The sequence below is a fragment of the Nicotiana attenuata genome, unplaced genomic scaffold (assembly GCF_001879085.1).
Source record: "Nicotiana attenuata strain UT unplaced genomic scaffold, NIATTr2, whole genome shotgun sequence".
NCBI lineage: Eukaryota > Viridiplantae > Streptophyta > Magnoliopsida > Solanales > Solanaceae > Nicotiana > Nicotiana attenuata.
The window spans coordinates 1,266,787-1,279,426 of NW_017670269.1; the positions used below are offsets into that span (position 1 = coordinate 1,266,787).

The 12,640-nt window shown below is 39.5% G+C and overlaps 2 long non-coding RNA genes across 2 annotated transcripts; both read left to right on the forward strand.

Moving 5' to 3' along the window:
• Positions 1 to 143: 143 nt before the first annotated feature.
• Positions 144 to 3,371, forward strand: LOC109237026. Its single transcript, XR_002069590.1, has 2 exons — positions 144 to 753; positions 2,603 to 3,371. It is a non-coding gene; the product is annotated as an uncharacterized LOC109237026 (long non-coding RNA).
• Positions 3,372 to 4,711: 1,340 nt separating this feature from the next.
• Positions 4,712 to 5,297, forward strand: LOC109237012. Its single transcript, XR_002069589.1, has 2 exons — positions 4,712 to 4,943; positions 5,050 to 5,297. It is a non-coding gene; the product is annotated as an uncharacterized LOC109237012 (long non-coding RNA).
• Positions 5,298 to 12,640: the final 7,343 nt, after the last annotated feature.

Consider the following 12,640-nt stretch of genomic DNA (forward strand, 5'->3'; position numbering starts at 1 on the left):
TGCGGTCGCCGGAATATGTGTTTGGTAGTGTATGTCTTATATTTAAGAAAAAACCGACAAATAACCGAAAAAACCGAAAACACGACATAAACCGAATCGAGAAAAAACCGACTTAATTGGTTTGGTTTGGTTCTAGTATTTGAAAAACCGACTTACTTGGTTTGGTTTCTTTTTAGGAAAAAACCGATCCAAATCGAACCATGAACACCCCTATATTTTTCCTTGTTCTTCTAACTCAGTATTTGAGCAACTTTCAAACTTGAAAACCTTTTTTAAAAGCAAAATCCAACTTTAATCATCTTCTAGAAACTTTAGCTTATTAATATTTGCATTGCAATAAGTTGACATATCTTTTATTGCCGAGTGGTTAACATGAATTTGTGGCCTTGGTTGTGATCCACACGAATCGATTTCTTTGAAGTCTTAGAGTTCAAAGAGAATGTATTAATGGGATTCATTGAGTCTCATAGTTATGTGGATTGAAGGACAAACTTGAAAAAACTCAAGGGCTTCGAATCGCAACTTTTTGGGCTAAAGCAGCTTGTTCTTATATCTTTTGGAAGCTTCAAGCAATACCAGAATGCTTGGCTGTTGTATTCAACCTTCAAAGATATGAAACTGGAAAATACTATAAGAGCATTCAGGTCAGCAAAAGAAAATAGAGGAGAAGAAGCTGGAACGCGCGCCAGCTCAAGCACTGATTTAAAGCTCTCGATGGTGCTCTTGATTTTTTATCAATGCAGTAATACACAGGTTTGTTTTTTTCCTCATGTTTGGAAATGAAGCAACATTTAATTAATTCATACTATCATTTATGTTCTCTTCTTCATTCAAAATAACAATATCTCATTTGTATGCCTTCTAAGTACCAGGCTATTTTCCTTATGTTTATTCTATTGATTCATTTTCTTTCTTATACGCTTTTATTAGTGGTATTTATGTATGCATGTCTGTGTTGTGTTGTTCTACATCTGTTATGTTATATGCTATGACTTAATAGCTGCTTCAATCTTGTCTTGACTTAATAGTGGATCACTCTCTCTGTCTCTCTCTCTTTTTTTTTTGTCAATAGAAATGAATAAAGAAGAACATAGTAAACCGAAGCTATCACCCCCTCTTTCTTTTCTTTCTCTTCTTCCCGTGCTGACATGTCAGCAGTGACCTATTATTGGCTTCCGTTCCCAGCCTCTCATTCCTCTCTTTTCCCCTTTCCTTTTCTTCTCCTGTCAGCTCCCCTTTCTCATTGTCGCTTTGCTGCTCCTCCTCATTTTCGGTATCAATGCTTGGTGCCTCTCTCTCTCTCTCTCTCTCTCTCTCTCTCTCTCGCGCGCGCGCGCGCGCTTCCTTGCCCGTCTGCCCCTTATTCATGTTCTTCTTTCCTGGCAGACCACTAGTGATTCTATGGATCCAAGCGGCTTCTTCTTTCCCTCTGATTTTCTTTTCCTTCTCCATGTGTAAGAATCTTCTTGTTTCCCTATTCTTCATTAATCCTTTGTTGCCTTTCTGTTCTTTCTTAGGATCCTGCATTCAAGCTACTGCATCAGCAACTTCTTCTTCCACTTTCTTTTTCTTTCTTTGGTATGTCCTGTTTTCTCTTATTCACTGCTTCTGCATTTCGTCCTCTCTTCTTCCGTGGAAATTCCCTGTCTTTGCCCATGGCATCAACACTCTTCTTATTACTTTATTAGCCCGTTTGTTTTTACTGTTCTTATCCGGCATTCATCCTTTTCTGCTGTTCTGGTTTACACTGGATGCTCTAATTTTTCCTTCTTCCCCTTATCCTCCCTTCCTTTTCCTGACTATATCATTGTTGATTTAAGTATCTATTAAACCATTTAAAAAAAAGACTTAAAAAAGCGTGTTACTTTGAGTACTTTTTTTCTTACTTACTGCCATTTTTTTCGTTTCGGTATTTATTTTAATATTTTTTTAAAAGTTTCTGCTTCACTTCAAAAAAAGCGAGCGCTCGCTTTAAGCGAAAAGGGGCTCGTCTCTTTTCCTCTCTTCACAACACCGGTGCAGTTTTATGTGACCTTTTCCTTTTTAATCTTTTCCAAAAAGAATGGCACCTTTCTATATTTAGAAAAACATGGTAATTTTAAATTTCTCATTTTACCCTTAAGACATGATCTATAGCCACAAAAATGCCATAGCATGTTTAAGAGGTAAGACCACAATTTTCAAAAGGCTCTTTCTTTCTTAAACTCCGTGCTTTGTCAAGCACCTTCGCACAAAATGAAACGGAGAGAAGTAATCATATTAGCCATATAGAGAGTTGCGAACTAATCATTTGCTTGCATTCTTTTAGCTTATTTTGGCCCAAAACTTGATGGATTAATTTGGATTTAATCCATTCTGAAAAATCTTAATCATGTCAATGACCAACTTTGGATGGGTTACACAGACTTGATCCTCTAGTCAGAAGACCGCAGGGCTGTTTGGCACTAAGCTATCTAGTTGGTGCTGCAGTTGTAAATAATGCCCCTTCATAATCCAATTTAATGGTCTACTTTAGTTGTAATAATTCAATATTTAACAAGTCATGTCTTTCTAGTTGGTTTAGTATACCATGCATCATACACTTATCTTTGCATTCCTACAGCCTTATTGGTGACCGGTGACTGAGGCATTTTGCTAGAAGTGGAGGAATCCTCGTTTTATTTTGACTTTATTGACAAGAAGGGTCACCAAGATAGCTGTTTTGGCACATGATAGACTTGAGCAGATTGTCAAAACATACAGGAAGGCGGGTTTGTCAATGCTTGAAGTGATTGATCTAGGTGAGCCTGATGAAAATCAAATTCCAGGGGAAACAAGAGTGATAATCAGTTAATAAAAAGAAAGAATAATAGCTTTACACCGACCATGAAGAGGAAGCGAACTAGGATTAGTTCAAGTACCTATGGTATCACCACAAGCGGAAGGAGGTCTGCATAAGATATTCCAAATCTCAAGTGACCATAGCTCAGAAAAGTTATTGGTCTGATGAGCTTTTTTTGTTGCTTTGGCATCAGCTGCTTTCTCAAGATATGTTTGTGGTTGGTGTAGAATCGCAGAATAGACTTGCTTTCCTTTACAAGCTCGATTTACACTCTGCAGTTTGCTCATCTTTTATGGAGAATTAGCTCTGTGCTACAATTTTCGTGTGTAGGAGTATGAGAGTTTTATCCTTGTGATGGATAAATGATAGTAATTGAAATTGCAGTATTCAATCCATGTACTGTTTATAACTCAATTCTGAATATATATTTTAAGTAGAGAGGAGGTCGAAAATGAAGGATGAATAGTTTTCCGCTGGGCACAGTAATCTCATATTGGATCCGAATAATTATTTTGAATTGAAAGCAATTCTAGCTTTTCTTTTCTGCTTCTGATGAGTTGTGGTTATGCAAATTGTCCTGTTGGTTACTGGCTCAACTTGGTTAATAATCTGTACGTGAAGCGCAGTCTGAATTCTGCATTTAGCACATTTAAATATGCCAACAATTTTAGTAGTTTAATTCTTACAAAAAATTTCTCCCCCCTCTGTTATCTTGGAGTATTTCTTTCGAAGGAAAAGAGTGATACAGTAGTTGAATTTGTGGACTTGTACCAAGAGTAGAGCTGTTATTTGTATGATGTTATTCAAAGAGCATTCATATCAAACTTTTGAATAACCAAGACTCCTGTAGAGTACCGTTGTAGGACGGAAGGTATGGGGGTTGGGAAACAGTAAACGAAAAAAATTCATACTTTAAAGAATTTAAAAACTGAAAATTCGACACTGTAAGTTCTTTTTCGGTAATTCAACTCCTTTATTCATGGGGTATCTTTAAACTCATATCTTATTATTTCTAAGAAAAAGAGAAATTCAACAGGTGATTGACATTGAAATTATTTGGAATTTGGAAGTCAAAACTAAATTGGACCACAAAATACATTTTAGACCTGAAGCTAAACTCAATAATGTTAATAGATTCCAGACATTCCAACAAAACGGTAATATGAAAATAAAATTAGTTTAAGCAGAAATAATATGCATTTCCAGAAGCTATTTGTTTTTTTGGATTATAAAAAGAGAAGAGAAATGAACCAAAATAATTACATCTTATGACCCTTTGAAGATTTTACAAGTAGTTGTTTGATAAATGATCGAGGGAGGTTCCTTTTGTCTTCTAGTTGGGCTTCACATCAAGTAACAATATCTTAATCCAAGAAATCCTTATCCTTTACGAAGGAGTAATCATTTATTGGACTGGATATAATTGTTTGATAGATGTTTATCAGCTCTGCATTTAAACATTTCACTTAGAAAGAATTAACTGGATGCTTGACCGTAATTTCGATAGGAAAGTCTACAACTTTCAGTGACTCAGGTGGATTGATTCGAGAAATAATAAGCTAAAGCAGGAAGAGCTAAGGAAGGGAAATTTGTGGGTTAATTTCACAAATGGTCATATAACTATCATATTTTTTTATTAAAGTCATATAACTTTATTTTCTCACACAAAAGTCATAAAACTTTCACTACTTTGCTCAAAAAGTCATAGTTACCGGCAAATACGATTCTCCGGTAATTTTTTCCTATTCTACCATTTTTTTATTTATTAAATTGAATCAAATAAGTTATGACTCAATTAACATATGACCGACCCGACCCGACCCGATATCCATATCCACAAATTAAAATATTCCCAAATTTGATACTTTTCAGTTCTTTCTCAAGCATTTTTTAGGGTTCTCAAGCAAGGATCAACAAAATACATACTACTATCTCAATTCTCTTCTCAAGCAACGGTGTTTTGAGGCTCTCAAGCAGCGGTCTTTTAGGGCTCTCAAGCCAAAAAAATGGCTTCCTGTCCATATCAGAGGAGTACTTTAAGGGACAACCATAATATTTTTGCTGCACTTAGTGACCACACCACACAAATGCTTTTGCTGCACTAGGAATGACTCCAAAAGAGGTAAAAATTATTATTTTTTGTTTGTGTTGCCTTTGTTAGTTGAATTTCATGGTCCTTTATATGTGCTTAATTTTATTTTTTCTCACGGTGTTGTATTGTTTTATAGGATGTTGCTGAACAAGATATTGTAGGTAGAGTTGTACATGGTCATAAGATTGTGTAAGGTGACACTGAAGTTGTGAAAGTATCAAAAAGAGGCAGGGAAGTCAAGAAGAAAGTTATGCAAGATTATGTGCAAGTTGTGGTGAAGAAGTGTAGACTCTCAAAGACAAAATAGGGATATTTGTCTAAAATTTCTTTTCTTTTGTAAATGGCATACACTTATTGGCATAATATATTGTGTCTGCTTTTGTCTTTTGGTTGATGCACATTTTATTTGCTGTATTGCTTAGTAAGCAATATTTTGTTTATGTTATAAAATAAAAACTATAAAGTAAATAAATCGAAGACAAGTATAGAGAGAGATTCATGTATTATTCAACTTCAAATTCATGTACATAATGAACTGAAATCTCCTCTATTTATAGAATACAGCAAGCTGCTACAGCAAGTTGCTGTGTAAGCTGCTTGTAAGCTACTACTGTACCAGATACAGATAATCTTCTACCGGAAGGTAATATTTATCCATAACGGAGTACCGAAATAATAAGCTTCTTCAGGAGGCTTATTTCCTATAAAATACTAAATAGATAATCATATTTACGGTAGAGTCCCATATGGATAAGTTTCTTCAGGAAGCTTATTTACAATGCAGTATTAAATGAACATCCATAATATATATATATTTATAGTTTAGTGATATTGCTCGTTGCTCGTTCTATTTTGCCATAAAAGTTTTTTTAGTTCCCAGGAATGTTTTGCTTTAAGATATTCACTGTTAGTTACTTCCTTAGAATTAAATAATTGTGGCAGGATAGTCATGGGATCTCTGAAGCACCTACCCATTATCACAAATAAGATACTTACCCTAGGAGAGAGGTCCCGGAATAACCAAATAACTGATGAGAAAATAACATGATAATTCTTCCACATTCATGAAGTTGTATAGTTTGTCGGTATTGAGAAAGAACTGAGAAGTATCAAATTTGGGGGATGTTTTAATTTGTGGATATGAATATCGGGTCGGGTTGGGTCAGGCACATGTTAATTGAGTCATAATTTATTTGATTGAATTTAATAAATTAAAAACTGGTAGAGTAGGAAAAAATTACCGGAGAATCGTATTTGCCGGTAACTATGACTTTTTGAGCAAAGTAGTGAAAGTTTTATGACTTTTATGCGAGAAAACAAAATTATATGATTTCGGTGAAAAAATGTGATAGTTATATGACCATTTGTGAAATTAACCTGAAAATTTGTGGTATACATTCAGCGACTATAAAATTAATGCATGCAATATATTTATGTGTACATGAGCCTACGGATAAAAATATCTCCTTAGAGTGCAATACATTTGATATATCTACTTCACAATCCTTCTAAGTCCTCGAAATTAATTTCTTGTAACTAACTGCTGCCAAGTTGTAACATCTAGTAAACAAAGCGTTCGGACGACTAAACTTTGTCAATCTATATACTTCAACTTTAACTCTTGGTAATTATTTTGAAATAGAGCCAGATGATCGTATTGACAACTCGTCGTCACTTTAAAAAAAAAAAAAAAAAAACATAGCTGTATGGGTCAGAATTCGACCCCACGATAATTAACGAGGCTAATCCCGTTTTAAATTAATTCATGATTAATTAATGGCACGACCACTCAGAATTGACGATGTTCAACCCGCATCTGGTTCGATCGACAAGGCCATGGCCTATCCGCCACCATAAAGGCGAGATCCCAACGTGGTCACGGCCACTTATCGCCAGATCACGAAGCCCACAACTATAAATACCCAGAGAGGGAACCCTAGAAAGGGGGGGCTGCTTCTTCACCACTATTGACAAGAGAGAGAAGAGAAAAAATATACCCATCTTATGGGAAGAGAAAACACCATTGTAAGGCTCTGAACCTTTTCATGGAGAGGCAGACCAAACAAATGTTATCAATAAAGGTTTCTAATGTTTCCCCCCCTAATCCTGAGTACTTATTTTCGTTTCTTTCATTTGGTCCAACGGATTATTACGATTTGCTATGATTTTCCCGGGACTCATTTATATTGTTTTATACTCATAAGATATGTAATAACTTTTGAGCAAACAATAGCCTTATCTGGCTGACTGTGCATGGAACTTCTTTTTTAATACTCCTTTGGCCAGACTATTCCGAATTTGCACTGTGTAGGTGTTCGTTAAAGGGCAAAACGTTCCCTATTAGAAGTTTCTCCATTTCGGAAGCTTGAACATCAGATATTGGGTAAGGGTGGAGGAAGATATATTACTTGCATTCCATGTTTTGAACAAATCATATTAATTTATTATGGTTAAATAGTAAATGAAGATGAATTTTTATATTAATTAATTATGATCTAGTGATAATTGTGTATATATGTGAAACATATATATGTTATGTATTCATTTGATTAGGTGAACATTAAGTTCGATTAAGTTTTTACCAAGTTACCACACTATCAAAGTGAAACTTACTGTTTACCCTAAAATTCGAGTAACAATTAAACTTATATTGTGGTTTTAACGATATGTGACTTGATTCAATACCAATTGATAAACAAGGAATTAAATAGATAAATTAAAGAATAAAATAGATCAAACCAGTGTGCAAGCTAAATCTCGACCTCGATCTGTGATAATCCCAAGGTATGATAATGGGAATAACAAATGATAAAATAACTCTGATGAACAGTAAGTGAAATAGCAAGAGAGTAACGTGCGTATATTTTCTTATCAGTGAACAATGTCCTTACAAATGAATGGGATCCCCCTTTATATAATAGGAGAGTCCTAAATAAGGTACACTTCTAATTATAGTAGGAAATCGTATTTGACAACTGTTTAACAGCCGAAGACCAATCCATTCCAAAATTCACGCCGTGATATCCGGCTCGTTGCGGATATCTCGCTCTTTCTGTTACTGAATCATAACGACATCATCCCGAAGCATGCCTTCTTCTGACCCCGATAAGTGATATCGACCTCGACCTTGGAAAAAAACTTCGACCCCGAGCTCGACGTCTTGGTCTTCCGACGTGATATCATTTTTTCCATCGAAGAACGAAATTGGGTAGCCCGATTTCCACCGTATATAGATAGTCCCCTCGTTTCTTAGAATAAAATGATAAGAAATGACTTGAGCCTCGATTTTCTGGAGGCCCCGATAATGACGTCATCCCCGTGACATAAGCGCTCGAGGTGACCGAAACGTTCTGTCGGTTCGGTTCCCCAAAACATTAAATGCTTGCCAGTGACGGTCGGCAACTAGCGCCACCAAACCGTCGTCGTGAACCTATAAATACAGGTTTCCCATTTGAATCAAGACTTTACTTTCATCTTTACCAATTTCTCTAAGTCTCTTCCTCTCTCCATCTCTTCTCTTCCACCGCCCGTTGATTCGATCTTTTAGGACCAGAAATACCAAACCCCACCTCTTTCTGCTCTATCTCATCTGAATCAATGGCAAAAACCTCCAAAATCGTCTCTCAAAAGGAGAAAGCCTCTTCTTCTTCTTCCCGGCCGGCCGGTGACAAAACGCCAGTGGAACCGCTCCTTCACAAGATTGTTTCCAGCCCTTGTGTCCTAAAAAATAACTTCAAAGTCGAGAACCCTCCGTCGGTCCCTGGCCGATGTGAACATGTATCGAGGTATATTTTCTCGATAACGGCAAAATAGCTCGAAGCCGTGAAGGAAGACTGCAACTAGGGGCCCGAGGTCGTGGTGCAGATCCCCCCCCCCCCCCGATGAAAGTATCACCACTCACGTGGAGGGGTTTCTAAGTGTTTACACTTACCCCTTCACATTGGGTCCTCTTGACCCGGTTATCGTCGATTTTTGCAAGATGTACCAGGTTACCCTTGGCCAGGTGCATCCCTCGTTCTGGCGCATAATGATTATGCTCCGCTTCTTCTCTGGTAAGGCCAAGGGGTTGGAATTCACTCTCAGCCGCCTTATACGACTGTATCGACCAAAACTTTATCGAGGATTAATCAAGCGACAACGCTGATCGACGAAGTCCTTTTTTGCAAGTATCAATGAGGACAAGGACCGAGGTTGTATGAGTCGGTTCGTGCGGATAAGGACCTGTGACCTCATCCCCAAGGAGAAACTACCGTTCCCCGAGAAATGGAACCCCGATCATAAGTATTAGCCATTAATCTTCGTACTTTGTTTTAGCTTTGTGTAACACTCTTATCAGATATGCAGCGGTTGCCTGGATGCCTCACGCGGTCCCCTACCTTGAAGACTGGGTTCGGAAGCTGGCTGCAACTTCCTCTCATGCCGAGCGCTGCTGGCGTGACTTGGCAAGGGTAGATGGGAGGCTAAAAATCATGGTAAGCTTATCCTGTATGATTATGATGTCCTTTTCTGAATTTCCTCTCATACATACTTGACTTCCTTTTACGCAAGCCTCGGGGATATTGCTGAATTGAGGCCGGCCCCGCCTGGGGAAGAGGTGGTTCCCAAACCAGCCAAGGACAAGAAAGGAGAAGGGCCTCACCTTCTGATACCCTGGAGCCTAAGAAGAGTAGGGCTCGTAAGCCGAAGGACGACTCTACTGCTCTGTCTGCCGGCGTAGCCCAAAATCTACGAGATGAGGAAGAGGAGGGGGAGGATGCCGGTTGCGAGCTGGTGCCTCGAAAGAGGGGGAGCATCGAGGCCCCAAAAACAATTGGGCCGGTGATGGTCGAGGAGACTCATCCTCGGACCAAGGAGATCTCGGATGATACTCCGAGCAAAGTCCCCGAGCAATCAGGGGTAAAAGATACTTCCTGCCGTGATCAACAAACGCCGAGTGTGCCTGAAGGGTCCGGTAGTAGGGCTCTTCCCAAGGGAGAGAGCGCCCCAAGTGATTCGCTTGGGGAAATTAATATCGATGACGTTTCCGACCTAGATGCGACGATGGTTTTTGACGAGGCCCATCGTATCCTGAACCAGGTAAACTTCATTCCCCGTTATCACGTTTGCTTTTATCTGCTCTTTGCCGATTTCTTTCCATTCTCCATAGGCTATGGTGATCTATCGGGAAGCGTTCGCCGAGCTGAGCCGGTGTGAGGCCGATCTCAAAAGGCTTACTGAGGAGAGAGACACCCTCAAACGCCTCTATGTGCAGAAAGAAGAGGAGCTCAGAGACCTCTGAGCTGAATTGCCCCAGGCTCGTAAAAAAGATGCCGAGCTAGACGAGCAGGTAACTAACCTTTTGAAAGAGTACGGTCTCTACCCACCTGTGGAGGCTAATACTTCAATATCTTAGTTGCAGCAAAAGCTGGAAAGGATCGAGCTGCTCCGAGGGAAAGTCGACCAAGTCAAAGCCGACTGTGATCGGTGGAAGGAGAACATGGACCGCCTTGCTGCGGAGAAAGAGGCTGCTTTGGCCAAACTGTCATCGGCCGAGGTCCAACTTCGGGGCGCTAAAGAGAAAGGTTCAGCCCAGGCCAAAAGGATCGAGGAGCTCGAAGCCAAGCTTGCTGAGGCTAAGGCAGAGGTCGGGGAGACGAAGATTGCGGTTGTCAAATCCATAGCCGTGTACTTGGCCGATGCCGAGGCTTCTCAAATGCAGCTAAGGGAGGCTTCCGCTCGAGAGCGATGGAGCAATGACTTGGCGAAGTGCCAATCCCGGAGGGAAACCCTCGAGGAAATCCACGCTCGAGGTTTTGACCTCTTCGAAGAGATTGCTCAAGCTATGGCGCTTGAAGCTGATGCCAGGTTTCTTGTCTTCTCCGATGACGACGATGATGATGAAAGCAGCCAAGGCGGGTTCAATAACGATGAGGGGCCCGAAAAAGAAGCTGCCCTCAAGGGAGAAACCAGCCCCGGGCATAGTTAGGATTTTATTTTTCTTTTCCTTTTTTGTAAGACTCCTGTCGGTCTCTTGTACATATCCTTCTTCATCAATATAAAAGAAAATTTCTCTTGAATGACTTCTCAATTTTTATAAACATGTATTTTGCCTTGTAAAATTTTCAACACAACCTTATCCTTTGAACGGTGCGTTCGGGACTTTGGTTTTGGGTGACTTCCTCGAAGTCACCATGGTCGAGTTCGAATAAGGTTTGAACTCGAGGTATAAGCCCTTTAGGGTTTGTGTCAGATAATGGCGAGTTCCCGAGCTATAGTCAAGTTATTTTTTATTTGGGCTCGGGATAGTCGAACCCTTGGGCTCGGATGGAGTGAGAACAAGATCTCAAACTCTAAGTGTATTGGCCCTTAGGCTCTTTAGATCGGGCCGATATGGCCTCTAAAAGATGGCTATTATTCCCTTCTTTCGGCTTAAAATACTTAGTAAAATTTTCTTTATGCCTTAGCATGTATTTTTTACCAATTGGATTTTTTGAGGGTTCGATGTTGATTGAAATACATCTGGTTTTTGTGCCTTAGCACATTTGTGTTAAGATAATTTGTTACCTCTTAAGATTTTTTAAGGGCTGATTTTATCGAAGCCCTTTTGATTATTTGCCGAGGGTAGCCTTTTTTAACCGGTTTTTCAAAGAATTTGAAGGCCTATTGTGATTGCGGAATTCGGACGTCTCCGAGCCGCATTAATCTGGCCATAGCCTTTGGGTATGCCTCTTGGGTTTATTTCCCAATAACACTTCGAACTTGTTCGAAGTGTTAGTGCCCGAGGATGATGACCTTGGCCTATATATCGAGGGGTGCCTCTTTGAGGTCTTATGAATTCGAGTTTAGATAACTCGAATACGTCGATCGTCGATGACAGTCCCCGAGTGTTCGAGGTATATTTGCGCTTGGCCCTTGAGCCATTTCTCACAAAATCATAAGTACAGAGCTCGTATAGTACAAAGTTTTCTTTGAGACACAAAATGTTTGATATAGAAAGAAGGCTTCTTGAAATAATTTATACATGCCTACATGTTTTGCCATCGTGGCTTGACTAATCTATATGGACACGGTTCATTCGACCGTTTGGCCCATTACAGAGTTTCCCTACGAAGTATTTTCCTCGAAAATATAACCTCCGAGGGTGATGCCCCCCAGTATTCGAGATTGATTGAAAAGAAGCCTTAGATACTGTTGAATTTTCCTCAGGTAGCACATAATTGTTGCCTCGTTAAAAACCTCTGCGGAAAAACCCATTTGGGATAAAAACCGATCTAAGGGAAAAAGAGTGCAACGCGTGATTTAAAACCTAAGGTCCTCGTGTTAAAGAGTTTCTCGACGTCTTCGATCGAACACCTGTAATAAGTTAGTATCAAATACGAACGGAAAGGGTGAAAGTCATACCTTAGCAATAATACCGTTTGAGGAGTGATACATTCCAATTGTTGGGGCAATTGGTCGCCCTCCATTGTGCCAAGTTTGTAAGACCCCTTTCCGATGATACTGAGGACCCGATATGGTCCTTCCCAATTTGGGCCTAGTTTTCCTTCGTTTGGGTCTCGAGTGTTGAGGGTGAATTTCCTTAGAACTAAGTCCCCGATTCCGAAGTGGCGAAGGTTGGTTCTTCTATTATGATATCTCTCGATTATTTGCTTTTGTGCAGCCATCCGAACGAGTGCAACTTCTCGTTTTTCATCCAATAGCTCGAGGCTAGTATTCATAGCCTCGTGATTTGATTCTTCCATCGTATG